The sequence below is a fragment of the Neovison vison genome, chromosome 13 (genome assembly GCF_020171115.1).
Source record: "Neovison vison isolate M4711 chromosome 13, ASM_NN_V1, whole genome shotgun sequence".
Classification (NCBI taxonomy): Eukaryota; Metazoa; Chordata; class Mammalia; order Carnivora; family Mustelidae; genus Neogale; species Neogale vison.
In genome coordinates this window covers 11173425-11198350 of record NC_058103.1, presented here as the reverse complement: position 1 = coordinate 11198350, position 24926 = coordinate 11173425, and the positions used below count along the sequence as shown (strand labels likewise).

At 35.0% G+C, this 24926-nt stretch overlaps 1 protein-coding gene across 1 annotated transcript in view; it reads left to right on the top strand.

Annotated features, from left to right (window-relative positions):
- Positions 1-24926, top strand: part of UNC79 (unc-79 homolog, NALCN channel complex subunit) — a 240734-nt gene that overhangs the window by 485 nt on the left and 215323 nt on the right. The gene's annotated exons all lie outside the window — the stretch shown is intronic.

Sequence of the window (24926 nt, the reverse complement as noted above, 5' to 3'; positions counted from 1 at the left end):
GGGGGCAGCGGCAAATCAGGGGCGGGGAACTGTCAGTGCAACCAAAGCCTGCCTGGCCTTCTGAGCATGCCCAGTTCTAGGTGCTGGAACCATAGGGGAGTTTGAGTCCGCAGTTTCCACTTCGGGTTGGAGAGGCGAGAAAGGAGAGAAGGGGGAGGGAGCCGGGAGTCAGGCAGAATTCTGGACCAGTGCGAGGAAAATCAACTCCCGAATACCCACACTAATGCAAAACTAAACACAACCGTAGGTTAAAGCAAGAGTTGGTGCTTTGCATGAAGGTGAAAGGGGCTCAGGGAAAATGATCTAATTATTCTTCCAAAGAGGTTTCCTTTGTAGGGCAGCTGACACAAACTATAACAAATAACAGGAGGGTTTTAGTTGTCTTAGTAATGATTGACTGTGTGTTTGGTTGGAAACAACCTGCAAACTCCTTGTAGACAGAGGAAGTTTCTAATATGCTTCCTATAGCCTCTCTTATTGTAGTGCGCATTTGTAGGCCATTGGTATGTACTTGGTAGTTTGATTAATGTGAAACATTTTCCTGAGTGCTCTTGAGGGATCCAGGAAATTAAACTTATGTTTGTAAATAAAAGATGTTTTTATTAAGCAATAAGTTTGAATTTTTAACAAATATGCCAGAACTTATTCATCTAATTGACTCTTGTTTCTTGCAAAGAAGTACACAGTTGTGTTGATAATGCCGTCCTGTCACTACTTAAAAGTATTTGTAATTCTTCTTTGGAATGGCTATTAAAGCCATTTTGTGAGACACCCAGAAGAGTAGTCTCATTATTTTGGGGCAGTATGTTTTATAGAATATGTATAAAGAGTGTGTCACTTATTCATCAGATAGATGAAATGAACTGAAGGCTCATAGAATTCCCAGATTGATGGTTCATTAGAGATTGTGCCCACCTACCATCCAGTGCTTGTACCTCTTTATAGTGTTATTTTTGGAATCTGGAACACCTGAGTTTGAATCCTAGTTCTGCCATTTACTGTTTGACCTTGAGCAAGATAACTGACTTCTTGAAACTTTATTTCCTCATCTGTAAACCTGGGTTAATTGTGCTGATGGGATTGTTGTGATTATAAATGAAGGGATACACATAAAAGAATGAGTAGTGAGCCTAGCCCATTGCAAGTATTCAATAAATGATAGTTATTTCCCTCCTAATAGTCTGTCTCTTCTAAATAGTTAGGTCTTTTGTGATTTTTGGGGACCTTTTTCAAAAGTTAAATCTAAACCTCAAAGATAAATTTTGCTTCTACAGAGGCTTTCAAAAAATCGAATGCATTATATTCTGAGAAATGGTAACATAGTTGGAATCATTGTGAACTTCCCACTTGAGAATATCACACCCTTGAATGTTTTATTATAGTGTGTTGTTAAAAAACCACCACCTGTCATTTGATTTTATAGTTATATATTACATAACTTCAGGTTAAAACCAGTGAGTGTTACTGTCTTCATTCTGTGTTTTCTCTTCCTTGTTATATTTTGAGATTCACTGGATGCTTTGTCTTGTCTCTTTCTTGGGCAGTTATTGCCAGGGTGAATAAAATCTACAAGTGGATTTGGTTGTGTAGTGCAGGTATTATGTAGTGAAGAAACTATTTTAGAATTGTTTGTAAAACTGATTTTTTTTTCCTCTGTAGGTGATGGGAAAGATACCACATTTGAAGCTAAAACATGTGGATTTGTGTTTTGTATGCCCTTCTGATTAATTGTGTGACATTGGACAATTAACTTAATACTTTTGTGCCTCAGAGTTTCCATCTATGAAGTAAGGAATAATAGTGTTAGTTGTTTTTGCTTAATCCTGTGTTGTGGAGGGCAAAGGAGGTAAATGGGAGTAGACTGTGAAAAGGATAGGGATGCTTTGAGTGTTTTTAGGTGTCTTTTGTCAAATTTAGAGTGAAGTTAAGAATTTCTTTTTTTCTCTCTCTTACATGCACTAACATGAATGGATTGTCACTCTAGTACATTATATACCTGAAAACAGAGCAAAAACATGAAAAGCTGCATGGTTGATGTTCATGAAGGTTGAATCTTTTTAATAAAGGGAAGTTGCAGATCTGTGATATTTTATCTTTGGACTTGGTAGGAATATGGTTAGGAGGAAGGAGAAAGAGAAGGGAAGGCCACGAGATTTTTCTCCCACTGGATGTGGAGATCACCAGAACGGGAGAGAACAGAGTTCGTTTATCCTCTGCATTCAGGAGTATGCACAATACCACTTCCCTAAGGACCAAGCAGGGAGAATGAGGTTTAATTTAATGTCAAAGTATTATTTCTATTATACTTCTTCCTGAGGACTCTTGATGTAGGTAAAGATTTCACTGGTGCAGGAAGTGGACATAGTTTGGTTGAACCAGCAGGAGGAAGCACTTGCATTTCAACCCAAACAGATTACGTGATTTACCTTTGAAATCTAAAGTGTCACAGATAGGTGAAAAATGATTTTATTATTATGTAGTGGTATTTTCTTGTATGAAATAAGTAGCAATAATGAAAGAGAGGTTAGTTTTAGCTAAGATATAGTTTGGAGCTGTTTTTATACATTCAGTCTGCTTCCTGTGTTATGTGCAGAACATCATAACAGAAGGTGAAAGCTTCCTAGCAATTTCTTAGGCGATTGCACAGAGCTAAAACTTTTTTCCTCCAAATGCTTCTTTTTCTTACAAAGTTCACTGTAGTGAGAATGTTTTTGTAGTTGATATAGAATCTGAAATGAAAAGAATAAGGATTTGTCATTCTTTTATTTGGAGTTATGAGAAGTCTACCTCCTTTCCCTTCCTCTGTCTTCTGAGAGTTAAAATTAAATAATCCAGAGTAATTTCTATGTGCTCCTTCAAAAAAAGCTTATTTTTAATAACAGCAGAAGTTAAGACTGGGGATTCTAGAATCAGACTGTTGCCTAGATATGAATCCTGGCTTTGCTTCTTGCAATTTCCGTGACCTTGGACAAGTTAACTGAACCTCCATAAGCCTTGACTGCATTATCTATAAAATGGGGATAGTCCTAATGGTGAAGATTAAATGAGATGATCCATGAAAAGTGCATAGCACAGAATTCTGGCACACAATGGGGAGTTAATAGCTATTATTATCATCATTATCAAGTATAAAATCTTGTGCTTGCTGCTAAAATGAGGATAATTATAAACTTGGATCTAGCCCCCCAGAGTGTAGCAGAAAAAAAATTACCATAATATTACTTAAATGGGATATGGGCTATTGGATTATATTTTATTCTCCTTTCCTTGTCTCTGAGTCCTTTCCAGCAATCAGCCTAACCCATTTTAGGTGGGAAGGAATCTGCATGGCAATTCCTTGGCTTTGTGTATCTAGCAAGGCACTGGCTAATCACCCAAACAGAATATTTCTAAAGCATTATGTGTCTATCCATCACCTTTTGTAGTTTGACAACAGTGTAGCAGTTGATAAACACAAATCACTTATATATATATTCATCAAAATGATTGTCAAATTTAGAAAATCTTGAGGTTTGAGTATAAGCTCAAAATGCCTAATTATAGAAATGTGAATATATACTATTTTTAATGCATTTATCCTACTCAATATTTTATCTCAGTAACTAAAAATCCTTTTGATTATATGAAGAACAAACACTTTTAAGAGTAGAAATAATTAGCACTATGATTTAAAGTTGAACTTGGTTCTTTCTCATGCATCTTTAAGGGCCATGTTTAGAGAAATAATTTTAAAAATGTTTATGCACATTGTATTATTATATATAGAATACCACTATATTACTAATATTATAATAGAAAAGCACTTTGAGTAGCACTGCAACCTGCAGTCATTTAGAAATCTTGGCACAAAGACATTGCTAACTTCTTATATAGGAAAACTAGTTTTATTTATATATGCCAAAATTAGAGTAGGTTATTAATCGTATTTGTGGTAGCAAAAAGAGCACATGGCTTTAGCTCTTGTCTTATGTGATTTCTCTGCATCATTTGACAGTAGTTGCCACATTTTTTATTTAAGCTTTCCTTTTCTTCTCTCTTTTGTGGCTGTTCCTACTCAGATTTTTTCCCTTAGGGCTACTTCTTCTCTTCACCCTTAATGAACAGGATTCTATCATTAGTTGCCCTCTCCCTTTTTTAAATCGTGAAGATTCCTGATTTACTTTACTTTCATGGTATCAGTTATCACCTCTCTGTAGATGGCACCCAAATAAAATTTTCTAGTCTAAACATGTCTCTTGAACTAAAGCCTCTATCTCTATCCTGGCATCCCGGAGGCATTTCAAACCCAAACTCACTGTCTGCCGCCTCAAGCTTGTACTCCTTTATGTATGACTCATTTTAATGAATAGCACCACCATCTACCCATTCACCCAAGTAAAAAAATTGGGAGTCTTCTTAAACTTCTCCTACTGTTACTACTATGCAACAAACTCACTAACCTTTGGTGATTCTAGTCCATGCAACTAAATTGTTGCCCAACTCTTCGATCTAGTTACATTGGATTTTTTTTAGTTCCTCCGATGTACCATGTTCCTTTTTTTTTTTTAATTAACATATAATGTATCATTTGTTTCGGGGATACAGGTTTCTTTTCCATGTCCTCTTCTTTGCCTTTCTTTTGTTCAGTATTTAACTTGGAAGCCCCTCCTGACTGCCAGTCTTCTCTTGTAGGCTCCACTCATGTGCTCACACTGTATTGAATAGTTTGTTTTCTTGTCCGATGTCCTCATTTACTTTGTGTTGTAGACTGTATTATGTTCATTTCTGTGTCTCCAGTGTGCAAACACCATTGTCTAGTGCACAGTGTATATGCAAAAAACCTGTTTCTTGAAAGTAAAAATGATTGAGGGTGAATTAATGTCTTTTATGAAAAAGGATTACATATCCAATTTTTGGATATCATTAATTTGAAGATTTCACATTTATGTTAGTGGGAGGTTCTGCATTAATACAATATGAACATAAACTGTATAGAATGCATGCTTTTCAAATGGATTTATAAGTAAATAAAAATACACTTTAAAAGTATGTAAAACATTTATTAAATCAAATTTTATAGTATTTATATAACAAGTTGCCCTTTTTCTGAACATTAATTGTGTTTTGTTTCTCAGCTAAAATTTTCTGTTATTATATTCAGCATAATAATTATGATTCTTAATTTGTAGACAATCTTAGCACAGAGCCAACTGTTTTTCTTATGAAATAGAATATGAATATATTTGAAGTCAGGGACTTTTTATGCTGTAATTTGATGTGGATCCTTTGAAATACATTTGTTCAAGTTTTATGTATTGATAACTCAACCAGTAAGTAGGCTTTAAGTTGGGATTTTCATTTTGTAGTATTGTGTTGCAAACCCATATGCATTTATTGCTTATATTCTGAAAATATATGGATAGCTATGTGTAATGGTCATATATATTGGCTTAGAAATGAGATGTTTATTGCACGAGGAAGTACATTAAACAAAATGTATCCTTAACAATAAGCTTGCTTTTTGTAGTCTAAAAAACTCAACCATTTTATTTAGAATTTTTAGCTTTTTTCAATTCATATGTTATATTTCTGTCTGTTTTTTTTTCTTCTTTTGCAGTACCAAGCAATCTGTATTTCATCAACTTGCCCATTCTTTTATTCAGCAAATACTTATTGGGAGTTTATAATGTGTCAGGCTCTGTAGTAGGCTCTAGAGGAGCTAACATTTAAGTACCCAGGGGGATCACATTTGCTGAGATGTAGATATTCGCTTATTAGCTCTCCTTTGATATGCTGTTTAGGTCTCTAAAAACAATAGGAAATTGAAATGAATTTGTTATGACTTATTCACAGAAAGCCAGTACTTGCTCCTTGTGATTGTTGGTTATTATTTTTTTTCCTTATTGAAGGCTTAAATTTTTATAGAAAATCTTGTTAGAATCCCCCTCCCCAACTCAGCTTTGTTCTTATTTTTCAGGTTTTTTTGGTTATTCTTTTTCATTTTTCCAAATTAATTTTATGTTCAAGTTATATATCTCAATGAAAAACCTGATGGCATTTTTTATGAGTACCACATTAAAATTAGAAAATAACTTATTTAGGGAGAGCTAAAATCTTTAGGATATTGAATTTTACTGGTTAAGAACATGGTTTGTCTCCTTTGTTCAAGTTTTTTCATGCCTTTGTTCAGGGAGTACTTTTTAGAATTTTTTGTTAAGCTTATGTTTAGTATTTTATCTTTTTTTTCTGTCACAATTGGAGTCTATCATCCATCTTTTTTATATTTTTACATGAAGGCTACTGACTTTTGTATGCCAATTTTGTAACCTTACTTTATTAAATTGCTTTCTTTCTGTAGTGGTTTACCATTTATTTTGGGGGGTTTCAAGATATATAATCTGCAAATAGGAAATTTTATCCTTTCTTTTGTATCCAGTTCTGTCTCAAATTGCTTTCTCTTTCCCAATTGCATTGGTGAATATCTCCAGTACCATGTTAAATATGGCATAGTGAGTATTCTTGCCTTGTTTTTAATTTCAGTAAGAGAACCTGTAGTACTTCTCTATTAAATAAGGTATTATTTGGGCCTGAGGTAATATATTAAGGAAGTATCCATCAATTTCTATGTTATTGAATCTTTAAAAAAATCTGACTGGTGCTGAATTTTCTGTATCTATGGAAACTATATGACTTCTTTTAAATTTTTAATATGCTGAATTGGATCTTGTCATATATGATTAATAAATTTTGCATTGATATTCATGAGTTAGATTGGTCCACAATTAAAAAAAAATTATCTGTCTGTCTGCCTATCTATTTATCTATCTATGTAGGGGGCAGGAGTTGGGTGTAGTTCTTGTCAGGACCCAAGAACAATGTTATATTCACTATGGAAAATGAGTTTGGAAGTTTTCCTTCTTTTTTAAGCTCTGGAGTAATTAAAGTTAAGTTTAAGTTTGCCTGTGAAACTGTCTAGCATGGTTCTCTTTTGTAGTGGAACTCTTTTAACTTCTTTCTGTATTCCTTCTATGACCCTTGTTCTGTTTAGAATTTCTCTTTCTACTGGGGTCAATTTTGGTAAGTTACAATTCTCTAAAACATTATTCATTTCATTTAAATTTTCAAATTTGTACAGAATTATGCAAGAGTCTTTCAGAACTTTAAACATTTTCTCTATTTTGACTTCCTTGTCATTGCTAATATTGTGCCTAAATTTTAATGCTGTATATTATGTTTTCTCACCCCCCCACCCAACCCCACCTTCTTTTTTCTTGATTGAGTGAGTTAGCATTTTGCCCATTGTTGATTTCTTTTCTAAGGAAATAGTTTTGGATTTATGTATTCTACTTTATTTTTGGTTTCTGAATTAATTTCTGCCACTTATGATTAATTCTCCTTTTTCTTGATTTCTCTATTTTATTTTGGTGTTCTCTAGAAAGCTTTTTGAGTTGGGTGTTTATTTATTTTAATATTTTTGATATAGACATTTTATGCAATCTGTTTTTTTTTTTTTACTCTTTCTGTAGCTATAGCCTATGGATTCTGGTAACATCAGGCGTTTATTATTATTGTCAAGGAATTCTGCAGTTTAATTTTGTATTTTGCTTTTGATCCAAGAGTTGTTTCAAGTGGAAGGAAATTTTTGTTTTTTCTTTTTAATTTTGTTACTAACTTTGTTTTTATTACTTTATAATCTGAGGATGGCATTTGCATTATTTCTGTTCTTTGGAACTTACTAAGGTTTTCTCTGTGGCCTGAGATTTAGTCAGTTTTTGTGAGTGTTCTTTGTGTATTTGAAAAGAAATTGTAATCTCTATTTCTGGGATTCAGATATTGATATAGATCTATAAGATCTACTTTGTTTATGTTGTTTAGATCTTCTGTGCCTTTATTAATTGTTAGTCTGCCTGATCTTGGATTGGGAGAGGTATGTTAAAGTCTATTATTAATGTGTTTTTGTCTGTTTCTCCTTGCATCTCCTGTAGGTTGCTGTTTAATAATGGCTATTGCTGTGTTGTTGGGTACATAAATATTAATAACTATAATATCTTCATTGTGAATTATAGGCTTAAGCATTATAAAGAGTCCTTCTTTATATATTTTAATGCTTTGGGGTCTCAATTCCACTCTGTCAGGTATCAAGATTATGAAGCTTGTTTCCTTTTTATTTGTGTTTGCCTGATATATCTTTCTCCATCCTTTTATTTTTAACTCTTTTGAATCTCTTTGTTTTAGGTGTGTCTCTTGTATTCTGCATAGTGTTGGATTTTGCTTTATTAGCCAATCTGAAAATCCTTTTCTTTCAATAGGTGAGTTAAGCCCATTTACATCTATTGTTATTATTAATATATTTGCCCTCAGTTCTATCATATTGTTTTATTTTTATGTCTTTGTATCTACACTTTTTCATCATGCAGTGGGTTTTATCTGCTTGTTTGTTTCATTGGTAAACTTTTTATTAATTCCTTTATATACCATTAATCCATTTTTTGGGGGTACTAATTGGGTACCTACATTAAACAATACTGAAATTATCTGATAACCTCTTCTTCCTTACTCCTACTCCACAATCTAATCTAAAGTAATATCCTTTTATTTCCAATTAATGTCTATTAGACAATCATATCCATTTGCACTCTTTATTTCCCCACCCCAACTGTTGATAATTATCCTACATCTACCATATTCTCTCCTTTATAACCACAGTTTAGTTTTGTTCTACAGGTATATTTATATCTGATGACCACCACTCAATTATATGTTACTGTCTCTCAGTTTTTTTAATTGTCTGAATGTCCTTTTCTAATAGATTCTTTCGGAAAGGCTCACAGGATCAATGTACCCCCAAAGTTTGGCAAGTTTATAGTAGTTTGTTTATAGCTTTGTACTTGGAGATCAGTTTGGTTAGATACAAAATCCTTGACTCATATTTCCTCTCCTTCAATATTTTAAATTGGTTACACTGTTTTGTTTTTTTTTTTACCGGGGGAGGTAGGCATTAAGAATTGTTGAAAAGTCTGGTGACAGTCTTGATTTCTTTTCCTTATGAGTCCCTTAGCCTTTTTGCCTGGTTGCCTAAGGTTTTTTTTTTTTTTTTTAAATTTTCCTTTAAAGTAGGTTTAACTTTAATATGGTTTAGTTTAGCCATGCTGAAATGATTGTGGTGTATCTTTTCAATATGTAATTTCAAGATTTTTTTTTTAATTTTAGGAAAGTGTTCTGGAATTACAGTTTTAGTATTTATTTTGTTCTATTGTTTGTAATCTGAGGATGACATTCTTTGTGGTCCCTCTCACTTTTTTTTTTTTTTTTTGCTTATCTTCTATATGGATAACTTTCTGTTGAATATTTTAAAGTCTCTTTCTTCATTTCTAATGAGTTTTTTAAGAATCACCCATACAATATGCTTTTATTATTCTATATGTGAACCAGCCTCATGGTGATTCCTCATGTGTATAGAAATACATTTATTTAACCCTTAATTTGAAATGTCAAGTATAAATAAGAAATTGAAACTATTCAGTTGAATATTATCTTATTTCTCATAAATTCATACTTATACATTATAAGTAAGTACGGGCACCTGACTATGTCATGATAGCCTTCTAGTGTAAACATGCCAAAGTACCTATGTATTAGAATACATGTTATTTTCTACTTTTTGTTTTTCATGGAAATAATTATATATAAAAATATTCACCCATTTTCAAGGCATAGTTTAATGAATTTTGCTAAGTGTGTACAATAGTATAACCACCAGCCTAACCAGAATAAAGAACAGTCCCCTTCTCTTAAAAAGGTTCCTTGTGTGCCTTTGCTCTTTTTTTTTTAAATTAAATTTTATTTGACACACCACATTACATTAGTTTCAGGTGTACAACATAGTGATTTGACAAGTTTATATGTTATTTTGTGCTTACCACCAGTGTCACTACCGTCTGTCACTGTATAATGCTATTACAGCACCACTGACTATATTCCCATGCTGTCCCTTTTATTCTTCTGACTTATTCATACCATAAATGAAAGACTTTATCTCCTACTTCCCTTCTCTCATTTTGCCCATCTCCCCTATTCCCCTTCCTTCAGGCAACCATCAACTTGTTCTCTGTATCTGTAGGCCTATTTGTGCTTTTGTTTGTTTGTTTTGATTTAAAAATTCCATGTATTAGTGAAATCATATGGTATTTTTCTTTCTCAGTCTGACGCAATTTATTTAGCACAATACCCTTTAGGTCCATTAATGTTGTCACAAATGGCAAGAGCTCATCCTTTTATATCACTGAGAAATATTCCAGTGTGTGTGTGTGTGTGTGTGTGTGTGGCATCTTCTTTTTTAAAATTAAATTAAAATTTTTTATTGACATATAATGTATTATTTGTTTCAAGGATACAGGTCTGTGATTTATCAGTCTTACACAATTCACAGTGCTCACCATAGCACATACCCTCCCCATGTCTGTCACCCAGCCACCCCAACCCTCCCATCCCCCTCCACTCTAGCAACCCTCCCTTTTTTTCCGAGATTAAGAGACTCTTATGGTTTGTCTCCCTCTCTGGTTTCATCTTGTTTCATTTTTTCCTCTCTTCCCCTATGATCCTCTGCCTTGTTTCTTAAATTCCACATGTCAGTGAGATCATATGATAATTGTGTTTTATGACTGACTTATTTTGATTAGCATAATACCCTCTAATTCCAACCATGTCATTGCAAATGGCAAGATTTCATTTTTTGATGGCTGCATAATATTCCGTATTGTGTGTGCACGTGTGTGTATCTATATTCACATCTTCTTTAATCCATTCTTCTATTGATGGACACTTGAACTGCTTCCATATCTTGGCTATTGTAAATAGTGCTGCAAAAATATGGAGTGAATATATCTTTTTGAATTAGTGTTTTTATTTCCTTTGGGTAAATAACTCGTAGTGGAATTACTGGACCATATGGTATTTCTATTTTTTATTTTTTTTGAGGAATTTCCTGTACTGTTTTCCATAGTGGCTGCACCAGTTTATCTGCACCTTTGCTTTCGACCCCCTTCTTCTATGCCTGGTCCCAGGCAGACACTCGTCTGCTTTCTGTTGCTGTAGCATTGGGTCTTCTAGAATGTATATAAATGGAATAATTCAGAACATAGTCTTCTGCTTGACTTCTTTTATTCAACATAATGTTTTTGAGGTTAATTCATGTTGTATATATTAATATTTTGCTCCTTTTTATTGCTCTGTAGTATTCCATGATATGCATATAGTATTTGGTTGTTTTCAGGTTTTGGCCATTACAAATAATGTTGCTAATAGTACTTGCATACTTATTTTCATGTGGGCATTTTAAAAAAATTTCTCTAGAGTGAATATGTAGGAGTAGAAATGCTTGACAGTATGGTAAATGAATATTTAATGTGTAAGATATTGCCATATTGTTTTTCAAAGTGGCTGTAATATTTTGCATTCCCACCAGTAATGTAGGAAGGAGTTCCTTTTGTCCTACATCCCCATCAACATTTGGTATTGCTTTGGTATTAACTTGAGTTTTTTCAGTGGGTGTTTGTAGTGTAGTGGTACCTCACTGGGGTCTCCATTAGCATTTATCTGAGGACTAGTGATGTTGAACAGCTCTTATGGGGCTTTTGACCATTTGTATATCTTCTTATGGGACATGTCTCTTTCAATCTTTTGTCACTTTTTATTAGATTTTTGGTCTTTTTATTGAGTTATAGGAGTTGTTTATATATTCTTTGTACAAGCTCTTTGTCTTGAAATATTTTGCTTCCAGTTTGTGGCTTACCTTTGTGTGTTCTTAATTGTGACTTTTGAGAAGTAAAACTTTCAAATCATGAAGAGCATTTAATCAGTTTCTTTCTTTTATCATTTTTGCTTTTGGTATCCTGTTTAAGAAATGTTGGCCTCCCTGAATGACCCAAAGGGTTTCTCCTAGAAATATAATAGTTTAATTTCCAGCATTTAGGTCTGTGAACATTTTGAGTCAATCCTTGGCAAGAGGTAAGATATGAGGTTCATTATTTCCATATACAATATCCAATTCTTCTAGCACCATTTGTTGTAAAAATCATCTTGTTTCCATTGAATTATGTTGGTACTTTTGTTGAAAATCAACCGGTCCTATGTGATTGGGTCTGTTCTAGAGTTTATTCTGCTTATTCACTTATATGTCTATCCTTATGCCGGTGACATACTCTGTTTCTGTAAATTTATAGCAAGGCTTGAAGTCAAGTAGTATAAGTCTTCCAACTTTATTCATATTCTTACAAAGTATTTTAGTTATTTTAGGCCTTTTTCTTTCTATGTAAATTTAAAAACCAACATGTCATTTTTTTCAAAAGAAACTTATTTGAATTTTAGCTCAGTTTGAGGGGGATTACTATTCTTGGAACACTGGATTTTCTGATCATATGTATGGAATCATGTATGTGCACTTATTTAGGCCTTGTTTAATTTCCCTTTGTAATGTTTTGGTGATAGTCACATTCATTAAATTTATTCCTCAGTATTTTTGTGGAGTTGTTTTATTTTCTAATTATCTTGTGGTTAGTGTAGAGAAACACAGTTACTTTTTCTATGTTGATCTTATATTCTACACTGCTGCAATGCTCATTAGTTATTAGTCTGGTAACTTTTTTGAGAGGGTTACTTAAGGTTTTCAACACACACCATTATGCTTTTTATTTCTTATTGTCTTATTGCACTGGCTAGGACATCCAGAACAATGTAAATGAAAACTATGTGAGTAGACATCTTTGCTTTGTTATTGGTCTTAGGTAGAAAACTTTTGAGCCTTTCACTACACACACACACACACACACACACGTATTTTTTTAGATTTTATTTATTTATTTGACAGAGAGATAGCACAAATAGGCAGAGTGGCAGACAGAGGGAGGGGGAAAAGCAGACTCTCTGCTGAGAAGGGAGCCCATCATGGGTTTCAATCCCATGACCTTGGGATTGTAACCTGAGCTGAAGGCAGCTGCTTAACTGACAGAGCCACCCAGTTGCCCCTAGCCTTTTACAACATTAAACCAACCTTGCATTCCTGAAATAAACCAATTCTGGTCATTATGCATATCTTTAAAAAATGTTATATTCCATTTGCTAATATTTTGTTAAGGGTTTTTCTCTCTATGTTCATGATGGATGTTGGTCTATAGTTTTTTAGTAATATTTGTTTGGTTTTGGAATCCGTAAAATTGTCCTCATAAAATGAACTGGAAAGTGTTCTCCTTTTCCATATTTTTTGGAAAGAGTTTGTATAGAATTGATACTCTTTTTTCCTTAAATTTTTGATAAAATCCACAACTGAAGCCACTGGGCCTGAAAGACGTTTTTCTTTTCTCTTTTTGTGGGTAAGTTTCAAATTTTAAATGCACTTTAATTGATTTGGGATTTGATTTAAGTTTTTTATAATTGTTGTTCTTTTTTACAGTTTTGTTCTTTGTGTCTTTCAAGGAATCTGTCTGTTTTGTCCATTTGTCAAATTTGTTAGTATCCATTTATTGGCATAAAGTTATTTTAACAGTCCCTTTTATCCCTTTATCCTTTTTTTATATCTGTCTTACATTTCTGATATTGGCAATTTATATCTCTGTTGTTTTTCTTGACTTGTGTGTTTAGAGGTTTATCAATTTTATTGATCTTTTCAAAGAACTGACATTTGGCTTTATTCTCTCTAATGTTTTTCTATTTTCTATTTTATTGATTTCTTCACTTAATCTATATGGTTTCCTTCCTTTTATTTGCTTTGGATTTAATTGCTCTTCTTTTTCTAGTTTCTTAGCGTGAGAGCTTGTATTTATTGATTTGAGACCTTTCTGCTGTTCTAACATAGGCACGTAAAGCCACAGATTTCCTTGTATACTTTGCTTCAGCTGCACTCCACAAATTATGATAGGTTATATTTTCATAATTGTTCAATTCAAAATATTCTCTAACTTATATTGTAATTTTTCTTTGAACCCAAGTTTCTTTAGTATTGTGTTAATTTCCAAATATTTGGGATTATTGCTGGTTTTCTTATTTATTGTTTTTGAGTCCTAACTTAATTCTATTTTTGTCAAAGAACGTAATCTGTATAATTTCAATCTTTTGACACTAATTGAGACTTGTTTTATGGTCCAAAATGTGGTCCATACTGTAAATATTCCATGTGTACTTGAGAAGAATGAATATTCTGCAAGTTGAGTGATGTGTTCAAATCTATGCCCTCGATGTTTGTCTGTTTTGTATCAGTTGCTGATAAAAGCTATATTGCAGTTTTTAATTATGATTATGAAATTGTCTATTTTTCCCTTTAAATCAGTCAGTTTTTGCTTCATGTATTTTGAAGCTCTATTATTGGGTTCATACTTATTTATGATTATGTTTTCTTGTTGAATGTATTTTATCATTACAAAGTATCTTCTTTATTTTTATTAATATATTTTGTTTTGAAATCTATTTATTTGATATTAATAATGCTACTCCAGCCTACTTCTATTTACTGTTTGTGTGGCATATATATCCCATTCCTTTCCTTACAGTCTTTTAAAATTTCCCTTTAGCTTCTTAAGTATTGTCTTTCACATTTTTAAGTAAAGTTTGCCCTAGTGATTAGAATGTACAGGGTCCCTGGACAGCTCAGTGGGTGGACTCTTGATCTCCAGGTTTTAAGTTTAAGTCTCATGATGGGTGTAAAGATGACTTAAAAATAAAATATTAAAAAAAAGTTTAGAATGTACATCCTTAATTTTTCACAGTTAACATATAGTTATGTACAACATTACTTAATATATAGAAATCTTGCAACCTTAGAAGCTTATATCATTCTTATTTTATGGTTATTATAGGTAATACATCTACATTTGTTATATACCCCATAAGGCAATGTTACGATTTTACTTTTAAAGTTCTTTGGTTAATAAAGAAATTAGAAAGAAAAAGAGAATGCACTCTTTTGCATTTACCAAGAGTTTTGCTATGTCCAGTGCTTTTTACTATTTTCTGAAGAGTCAGGTTTCTATTTGGTATCATTTCTCTTCAGTCCCAAAGCTTCCTTTAGCTCTTTTTGTACTGCAAGTTTGCTTGTGACAAAATTTCTTAGATTTCTTTTGTCTGAAAATGCCTTTTTTTTGTCTTCATTCTTGAATAATATTTTTATTGAATATAAACTTCTGATCTGACAGGTTTGTTTTTTTCCTTTCAGTACTTTAAGGATAATATTTCATCTGGCCTTCATGTTTCAGAGGGGGATTTAGCCATCAATCCCAGCAGGTCTATATTATTATGTACGTAATATATTGTTTTTCTCTTCCTGCTTTCAAGATACATTGTTTATCTTTGGCTTTCAACAGTTTGAATATCATACAGGTTCCTACTGCTGTAGGAAATCTTTGGCTGTTATTTCTTCATATATTTTTATGCCCCATTCTTTCTGTCCTCTCCTTCCACTTACACATTCATAATTATACGGTGTAATATTATCTAATAGGTCTCTGAGGCTCTGTTCATTTTCTTCCCCCAGTCTTTTATTTTTATTTTCTCCGTTCTTCAAACTTGCCCTGTCTGTTGATCTATTTCCAAGTTCACATACTCCCCTTTTTCATGTCCATTTGGCTGTGAAGTCTACGCAGTGAATTGTTTTATTTCAGAAATTCTATTGTTCAGTTCTAGGATTTCCATCTTGGTTTTTTTTTTTAATTGTTTTTATTTTCCTGCTGGGACTTCTTATTTCTCTGATGAGAGTTTCACGCATTGAAAGCATGTTTTGTTTTACTTCATCGAGGATAGTGATAAAACAGTCGCATATACCTTGCCTGTTAGTTCCAACATCTGTTTCATTTCATGATAGAATTAGGCTGATTTTTTTTCTTCTCAGAACGTGTTTCATTTTCTTGGTTCTTTGTACATAGGATTATTTTGGATTGTATCCTGGACATTATAAATGTTCAGTTGTGGGTACTTTGGATTTTGTCATTTCCCACTGATGAATAGTGTTTTTTTTTTTGTTGTTGTTTGTTTGTTTTAATTTTAGTGGGTCCTTTTCTTGGCTGGACTTGGACTGCAGACTGTGTCGCTTATGCAGTAACTTCTTATTCTGTTCAGGTCTTTTGCCTCTGAGTACGCTGCTTTGAGTCTGCTTTGTATCTGTGGTTCAGGTGTTAATCAGGGAGGTGAATATTTGGAGTTTGCAGGTACCCTGTCCAGCTCTTTCTCTGGTGGAGCTCTCCTTCTTGCTTCCCCACAACTCATGGTTTGCCAGTATTTCTTTTCTTCTCTGGTTCCCCAGGCAAGAAAGATTGTGGGTTTTCTGTGTCTCCCTTCACCACTGTGCAAGCTACATGGACTACATTGAGCCCCAGGCTAAAGCCAAGACGATGGGAACTTACTGGTTTAGCTGCCTGTCTTCTCTTCTTGGCAACTGGTAATATCTAGCAGACTGTGTCCAAGTCTGTCCCTTCTCCTGTACCTTCAGGCAAGTTTTTTTCCCCCATTATGTCTAAGCTTTGTAGCTGTTTTCTGTGAGAGGAAGAGGAATTGCTGGAGAGGTTTATTTGATCACAACCTAAAGCCACTTCTTTTTAATTTTTAAGAATCTCTCTTTCCATGTTTTATTTTTTATGCATTATCTACTGTGTGTGTTTATTTCTGTGTTTCTACTGGTTTAGTCTTCATTTTTAAAATGTCTTTTCTTTTGGGTGCCTGAGTGGCTCAGTAGGTTAAGCATCTCCAACTCTTGATTTCGGCTCAGGTCATGATCTCAGGGTCTTGAGACTGAGCCCATTGTGGGGCTCTGCGCTCAGTGGGGAGTCTGCTTCTCTCTCTCTCTTTCTTCTGCCCCTAACCCAGATTGTGCACACATGCTATCTCTCTAAAATAAATAATCGAATCTTAAAAAAATACAGGTACAAAAATATTTTATTTCTAATTCTCTCCAGAGTTCTTTCACCATTTTCAAAATCTCTCTTTTTTTCTGATCACCTAATTTCATTGTGTTCAATAACACAGCTCAATTTCCTTTAGCTTATTTTGAAATATTGGGTTACAGTTTTCATCTCTTTAGTGCATATGTTTCTGCTCCTTCTTCCCTTTTCCTATGGTAAATTCATATGGAATTTTCTGTTGTTCATTTTTTAAGCAGATTATTCATATAATTTCAGGAGGGAGAGGAGGGGTCAGGATAACTTTAGGGGTCTTGTTTTTGTTTTGTGTTGTTTTGCTTTTACAAAGTGATACAAAATATCCCCATGTACTTTCTGAGAACTTCTTTGCTTGATTCCCATCCCCACTTTTATTTGGACTTTCTTTCTCTTTTGTTTTGCATCTCTGCATCCCACAGCTTTGCATTGTTCAGTTGGAATTCTATTCCCAGCAGTTTCTCCTGAGCACAGAGCTTTATCTTGAAGGTAGTCTTGGTTTGTTAGTGTTTAGAACTGCAGCTCTGTCCAGTCATCACTGTCAGATCTTATCACCCGAAGACCAAACACCCTTCTTGCTTTGACTTCAGTTTTCAGATTGGGCCATCACATTTTCTAGTGAGTATCTGTGGACAGTTTGGGAGTTCTCTTGTCCAGAGGACTTTCAGACGTTTCTTTCGGGTCCTCCAGTATGGATGCCAATACCATATGGGCATGTAGCTGTCCGACTTGCTTCATGGGGCCACTTTGCCACCCAGTTTTGTTGTAGATATTGTCAGCCAGTCTGTGGGTTTGTCATCCTCATTGATCTGCCTGTTTTTAGTGGAGAGACTTGGGTTGATTCAACAACTTGTGTTGTTATTGCATTATTCCCAGAATCTTCCTCTTTTGACATACTTAACCTGATTTTTAAAAAAGATTTTATTTATTTATTTTGAGAGAGTGCATGCACCCAGGTAGGGGGAGGGGCAGAGGCAGCGGGAGAGAATCTCAAGCAGGCAACACACTCAGCACAGAGTCTGATGTGGGGCTTTATCCCACAACTGTGAGACATGAAATCTGTGAAGCTGATGAGCTTCAGTGAAAACTGTGAGCTGAAATCAAGAATTGGACGCTTAATTGACTCAGCCACCCAGGCGCCCCCCTGACTTTTTTTTTTTAAACCCTGTTTTCTGGTATTAAAATCCATTCCTTGAAAAAAAATGACTGTTACTTTTAGAACCAGGCTGTGACTTTTCATCCACTTTCTATGCCTGTGTCAAAACGAAGTTTCAAGAACCTGTTTACTGTTGCCATTAAGAGAGGACCAAAACCTGTGAATATGGGAATGTCCACATCAATGGCAGTATTGTGCTTTCCTTTTACCAGTGGGTTTGTGTTTGCTCTTCAATTTTTTGAAATTAAATAATACAGTGTTTATATACACTATATACATATTCAGGGGATGAAATTATAACCAAAGCCAAGAGACTATCTAACAGAAGTGTTGGAAAAGTATTGACCTCTGTGATGAGTGAGGGGGATGAAATTAGAGCTGGATACAGGAAAGTACAAGGAATATACTGCCTTTTAATCTGGGTGGTTGGTACATGAGTATATATTATTCATTTGAAATCGTATGCAGAATTCTGCGCCGTCTCTCCTATCACGAAGATAAACCAAACAGAGTGTCTGGAACACAGTGTGATTTCGGTATCCTTGAGAGGCCCTCCTGGGGACATCACTGAGCAAGGTCAGGAGACATCTGTCCAAGGAAAGCAGGGCTTACCATTGTTGGAAATTTGGGTGGATATGGCAGTGTGTGCCAACTACTGGACTTTTGGCAAAAATGTGATGAGGGAGTGGGTTACTCTGTATTTTTTACTTAAGATCAATATGTCTCTCGCTAGTTCTCAGGAGTAGGTCGAGGAAGAACACTTCTTTGGGAATAAAATGAGTGTCCTTAGCTGTTTCAGGAGACTGTGGAAGAGTATAGGAACTTCACTGACTCAAGAACAAAGAGAATCTGGGCTATAGTCCCTCAGGCATTCTGCTTTGGGTCAAAAATCCAGTATATGGGCTGTGGGGCTCTTGGTGATGACATCTTTGAACAGTCTGTCTCTTGAACAACATATAGTGCTTTCATACTGACTGATGGCCCTTTGTGCTCATGCACAACCAGGTCTTTCCCAGGAGAAAAGATGTATGGGAAATACATTTTTGAAACCACGAATGTCTAAACATGCTTAATTGTTCAATTATAGTTTGCTCTACTTTGCAAGTATTTTTTTTTTCAGAGTTTTAAAGGCTTTGCTTCATTATTTGTCTTGCTTCCAGTATTGATTTTGAGAAATCCAAAGCTCTTCTGATTTGATATGAATTTAAAAAAAATCTTTAAAAGTCTGTAGAATATTTCCCCTGTCATCAGTTTCTGACATTTCACTATGATATGCCTTGTAATGTGCCTATTTTTATTTATTGTCATGGGTCTTTTTAATCTGTCATTTTCTAAAATTTTCTTAACCAGTATTGTTAATGATTATAAACCCATTCGATTTTGCTATTGCCTTTTCCTGGATTTCCTTTATTCTGATGTTGGACCTCCTGGATTAATCATTTTTCTCTTATTTTGTCTCTTTCTGCTATACTTTGAAAAATTTTCTCAACTCTATCTTCTAGCCCTTCTGTTAATAATTATTTATTTCCTAGATTGTGTTTTTTAATTTATAAGAACTCTGTTTTGTTCTGTTCTGTGTATTTTTTTTTATAGCACCTCAGCATTCATTCATGGGTAGAGCCTCTCATCTTTCTGATAATAATAAGTTTTTTGTTTTTTTTTCCCCACAGTTTTTCTTCTTTGGGCCATTTGGTGGCTCAGTGGGGTAAGTGTCTGCTTTTGGCTCAGGTCATGAATTCAGGGTCGTGGGATCGAGCCCTGCATCCACCTCCACACTCAGCAAGGAGTCTGCTTCCCACTCTCCCTCTGTTCCCCCCAACCCTTGCTCATGCTCTCTCTCTCAAATAAATAAATAATAAATAATTCTTTTAAAATAAAAAGTCTTAAAGCTTTTCTTCTTCTACATAGTTTCTCTTTCTCCATGTTGGTTTTTTATTCTTTCTGGTATGTCTTCCATGTTAGATGGTTGGCCATTCTTTGCTATCTACTCATGGTTAAGAGCTGGGACTACAAAGCTAACCTGTGCATGTTGGTGAGCTATTTATTGGGGGAGCCCCTCATATCACAGTCTATCTTCAGGTCTTTCCTCTTTGATTGGTCAGATTCACAGAAGGAAGGAGGAAAAAGAAGAGGTTTTCCATTCCTCAAGCCTGAAAAGTAAGGGTCTGACTGCTAGGTGTTGGGGAGTAGGGGTTGGTTTGGTTTTGTGTTCTGTATTCACACTTCATATAGCCACCACATTTCCTAGGGATAGGTCTGTTGCTCTGGTCTTCAACTGGGTTTGGTTTCTTCCATTCCAGAGACCCTCTGGTGTATATTCTTTTTGGATAATATACTTCAGATCTACTGAGTTAGGGAGAGGTACTCTCTCGGGGATGAAGTAGGGGAGAAAATGTAAGGAGCCAGGTGCTTCTTAAATAGCCGTCAGCCACTCCCTCTTGTTTTAGCTCCCATTCCTGCCCCACGCCTCCAGGGCCTGAGCCGCCTGGTACTGCCAATTCCAGCCTTTTGAGAATTCTGAGATGCACATCACTGGACCTCAGCTTCCCTTGCTGCTGGCCTGGAATTCTGCCAAGTCAATTGTTACCTGTCTACTGGCTTTCAAGCTTCCAGAATTATGTTGTTGAGTGTCTTGTTGTGTATTGTCCCTTTCTTCTTGTCTTTAAAAAATCCTTTTAGGGGCACTTGAGTGGTACAGTTGGCTAAGTGTCTGACTGTTGGTTTCAGCTGAGGTCATGGATGATCTCAGGGTGGTAGATTGAGCCCCGTGTCAGGCTCTGTGTCCAGTGCTGAGTTTGCCTCAGGATTCTCTCTCTCTCCTCCTCTGCCTCTCCCCACTGCTTGCTCTCTTTATGTCTCTTTCATAAATAAATAAATCTTTAAAAAATCCTTTTACTGTAGTTTGGTGCATTCCAGGTATTATGATTTGGATGGTTGCGTTCACTTTGTGGTCTTAACCCAGAAACTTCCTCCCATTTTTTCACGTCCAGCATCTTGTCATTCTTATATCTTAATTTACATATAATCTTTTCTGAGGGGACTCCCAAACCACCCTACGTAAGGAAAGCATTCATGTCCCTTCTTTGTTCTCTGTTGTAGCTCCTTGTATGTTTTTTTTTCCTTGTGTGTTTCTTTTGTGTGTGTGTGTGTGTGTTTCTTTATAGATGTTTGGAACAATTTTTTGCCCTCCTGATTTATCTTTCACACTTTACATCATGAGATCAGAGTAGCTGTTTCATGTACTATTAGATCCCCAGGATTTGGCACATCATTGACCCCCCCAAGGAATATTTGCTGAATGAGTAAAGGAACAAATAATGTGTAGACGGCATGATTTAAAAGAATTGATGATAAATTCTTTTTTTTTTCATACATAGAAAAAAGAAGGGCAGGGTGAATAAAATAGCACATATCTTATCGGCTTGTTGTGAGGTTTACAAAAGTTAAAAGGCTAAGATGCTTAGAATGGTGCCTGTCATGTTGTGAAAGAGTCTCTAAAGAGTTACGATTTTATATTTAATTGTTCAGTTTTGGTCAAGTTAGAGCAAATGTTGCATGGTGGACTGAATTATTCTTGAGTATTATATCGTATATTCTGAGTCATAGCATGTCTGAACTTGAACTCCTGATCGGTCATGAATCTCAGCTTGGACTTAGAACTGTCACAGAAGACAATGTACTTTAACAGGAAAGCAGGATCCCAGGTATTTCCAAGTTTGTCCCACATAACCAGATATTTGCATTTTAAGACAATGCTGCCTATAATTCATCATCTTCTTTAGGCAATTCTGAGATATCTGTATCTTCTCAGGCAGTATCATTTATTTTTGGTGCAATCATTTTGCTTTGAAATGGAGCCACATTGATTGGATAGTAGATGGTTGACAATTCAGATGTGTCTTAGTATTGCACTTAGATGTAGAAACTTAAAGTATGATTCATAGTCATCAGCCTCTGTTTATATCTCTGAAATTATTTAATTTCTACTGAATAGCTCCTCAGTTCCTGAAAAATCTATGATTATAGAGAGCTCAGTGCAGTTTAGCAGTGAGAGATTAAAACATTCTCTAGTTTTCATCTGCTAAATCTGTGTTTGGGTTTATACTTCCTTGAACAAATCAGTAATACTCCTGTTTCTCCCCACCCCCAACCTTGCAGTTTCAAGTACAGTCTTTGGATGTCTTGTCACACTAGAAGGAAGGTGTAAGTTTGTGAGTCACTCTTTGGATCGGGTAGGAAGTCCTTAAAATTTGGCCTCTTTGGTTCTTCAGTTTTGAATTCTTGATCTGAGGAGGTTACCCTAGAAACTTTAAAGAACAAACTTCTGTAACCTAACTTGATTGCATTAAAATAAAATAGAGCTCCATATTCCATGTCAAACCATTGCTAATACCACGAAACACTCAGTGTGAAGCACTGTCTTTATCATTTTCCCCAGCACATCATGAAATTTTTGTTGATAAAAGATGACTGCTTTGTATTTGTCTTTCATGGTTCCTAGAACAAGCTCTCCTGACCAGTAGTGCAATAGAAACTAGAACAGTAGTGTTCCCTTTCGACTCAAATAAATTGTTTTTCCCTTTTTCTTCACTCTAATTGTCCCATTTCTGGAAAATGAAGTATTTCCATGTTAGACTTTATCCAGGTGGAAAAAAAAAAGACTTTCCAGTTGGCAAGTGGATAGGTCTCACTAACTTGTGCATAAAAGCATGATTTTATGTATTTATGTGTTGTTTTTTTTTAAATGTGCTAAAAGATATATGGTGGGCCACAACTAGTTCAGTTGTTTCTCTTTATAGGTGACATGTCAGAAAGTGGTTTTGTCATTTATCTCCTATGTGATCTTAGGCAAGTTACTTAACCTCTCCAAAGCTTTGCTTTTCTCATCAGTAATAGGGGGATAATAATAATTAAATAATAACATAACTATTATTTTTGTGTTTATGTCACAGAGTAAATGCTTAGGATTTGGAATTATTATTGGGATTATTGTGACCAGTGGAATGAAGATTATGACTTTTTTGTTGATTTATCCTGCCTGGCACATAGTGAGTGTTCAGTCAGTATCTGATAAACAAACAAGTGATAGTACTGATAACCTTTTCCTTCCCCTTTGCTGCTTGACTTTTACTTGATGTCTAAAATTCTCTACAGCACCTGATATATTGTTTCTCACAAGTTAGTTGCTCAAAAATGTAACTGAATAATGCCTATGGAAATGCTTTGAAAATGTAAATGGCTATGCTAAAGGTAATTGATTATGATAATGTGATGGTCTACAATGTAATGATGTTGATGGTGTTGGCATCACTTGCCAAAGAAAGTGTTCATCACTGATTTCCCCTGTCTGCTGAAAGGTCCAGGAACCAAAACTGGTCACCTGGAACCAAAACTAACTGAAGTCCATATATGTAAGTATATGAATACTTGGACAAATTGACAATGAAATTTGTGACATCTGACATCTTTTTGCTTTTGAGGGGAGATTTGGCTCTTTTAGCTCTCTAAATAGGTATATCCTTTTCCCCACCCTTCATTTGTATCTTTTATGACATTTTGCTTTCAGTTGAAGAGGATGACCTTCCTTTCCTCAAAGAAGAAGGATCATTCTTTGAACAAGGATTTGTGAAGAACCCTGATTTCTCGCTAGACCTCCCAAACAATTGTTCTCCCCACATCTCCATTTTGGAATGTCTTTATTATTAGCTAGATTTTTTTTTTATCTTTTAAAAAAGATAAGTCTCTGAATATAAAACTGGATTTTAGTGCCAAATGCAGTAATAGGTTTTGTGTGTGTGTGTGTGTGTGTGTGTGTGTGTAGGAGGTTATATTTGATTTTTGTTGATAAAAGATGACTGCTTTGTATTTGTCTTCCTTATTCCACAGGTTTTTCTATTTTTAAAGTTCAGGGTATTGGTTGGACTGGGAAAGGGAAAGGAGAAGGATCACACATGTAACTGCTAATACAGTAGCGATTTATTGTCTGCTATGTGCCAGTCATTGTGTTGAATAGTTTATTTATGTAATATTTAAAGATCCTTTAGCAATCCTGAGTGATAGATATCATTATCCCCATTTTATAGGTTAGGAAATTGAGGTTCAGAGAAGTTCATTACTTTACCCGAGTTTTTCATAGCTAGAAGTAGAAGAGCCCAAATTAAAATGATGGCTGGATTTTAGTTTTATTTTTTTTTTATTTTTTATTTTTTTGGGTTTTAGTTTTAGTTGGCCCTAATTTTCTATATGTTTTAAACTCTTGTTTCCTCCATCTTTCTGTCTGTGAAATAGAACTTTTTTTTTTCTGTGCAAAAAACTCTAGTTGTTGGGAGTGAGGTGAGGAAGAGGGTTGAGTTGACTCTTGTAGTAGCTGCAGAAAATTATGTATGTATAGTGAAATAATGAGAGACTTGGAGGAGCTGGGATGTGGGGCAGAAATGGAATAAAGAGACCACACACCCATACTCTCTCTGTTCTCAAGCCTTCCTTAGGAGCTGGTGAGTGCACTTTGCAGTTGTGATACCAGAAGGGAATAAGGAAGGGGTGCAGATGCAATTTGTGAAATGTCCTTTGTAAATCTTGTTTGGCTTCTGATATTAAGGTATTTATTAATTTTATTAGATGTGATAGTAGTATTGTGATTGTAAGCCTCTTTTTAGTTGGGGATTATACTTAGGTGTTTTTTTTAAAATTTCTTAAAGATTTTATTTATTTATTTGATAGACAGAGATCACAAGCAGACAGAGGCAGCAGAGAGAGAGAGAGGGGAGCAGGCTCCCTGCTGAGCAGAGAGCCCGATGTGGGGCTCGATCCCAAGACCCGGGGATCATGACCTGAGCTGAATGCAGAGGCTTTAACCCACTGAGCCACCCAGGCGCCCC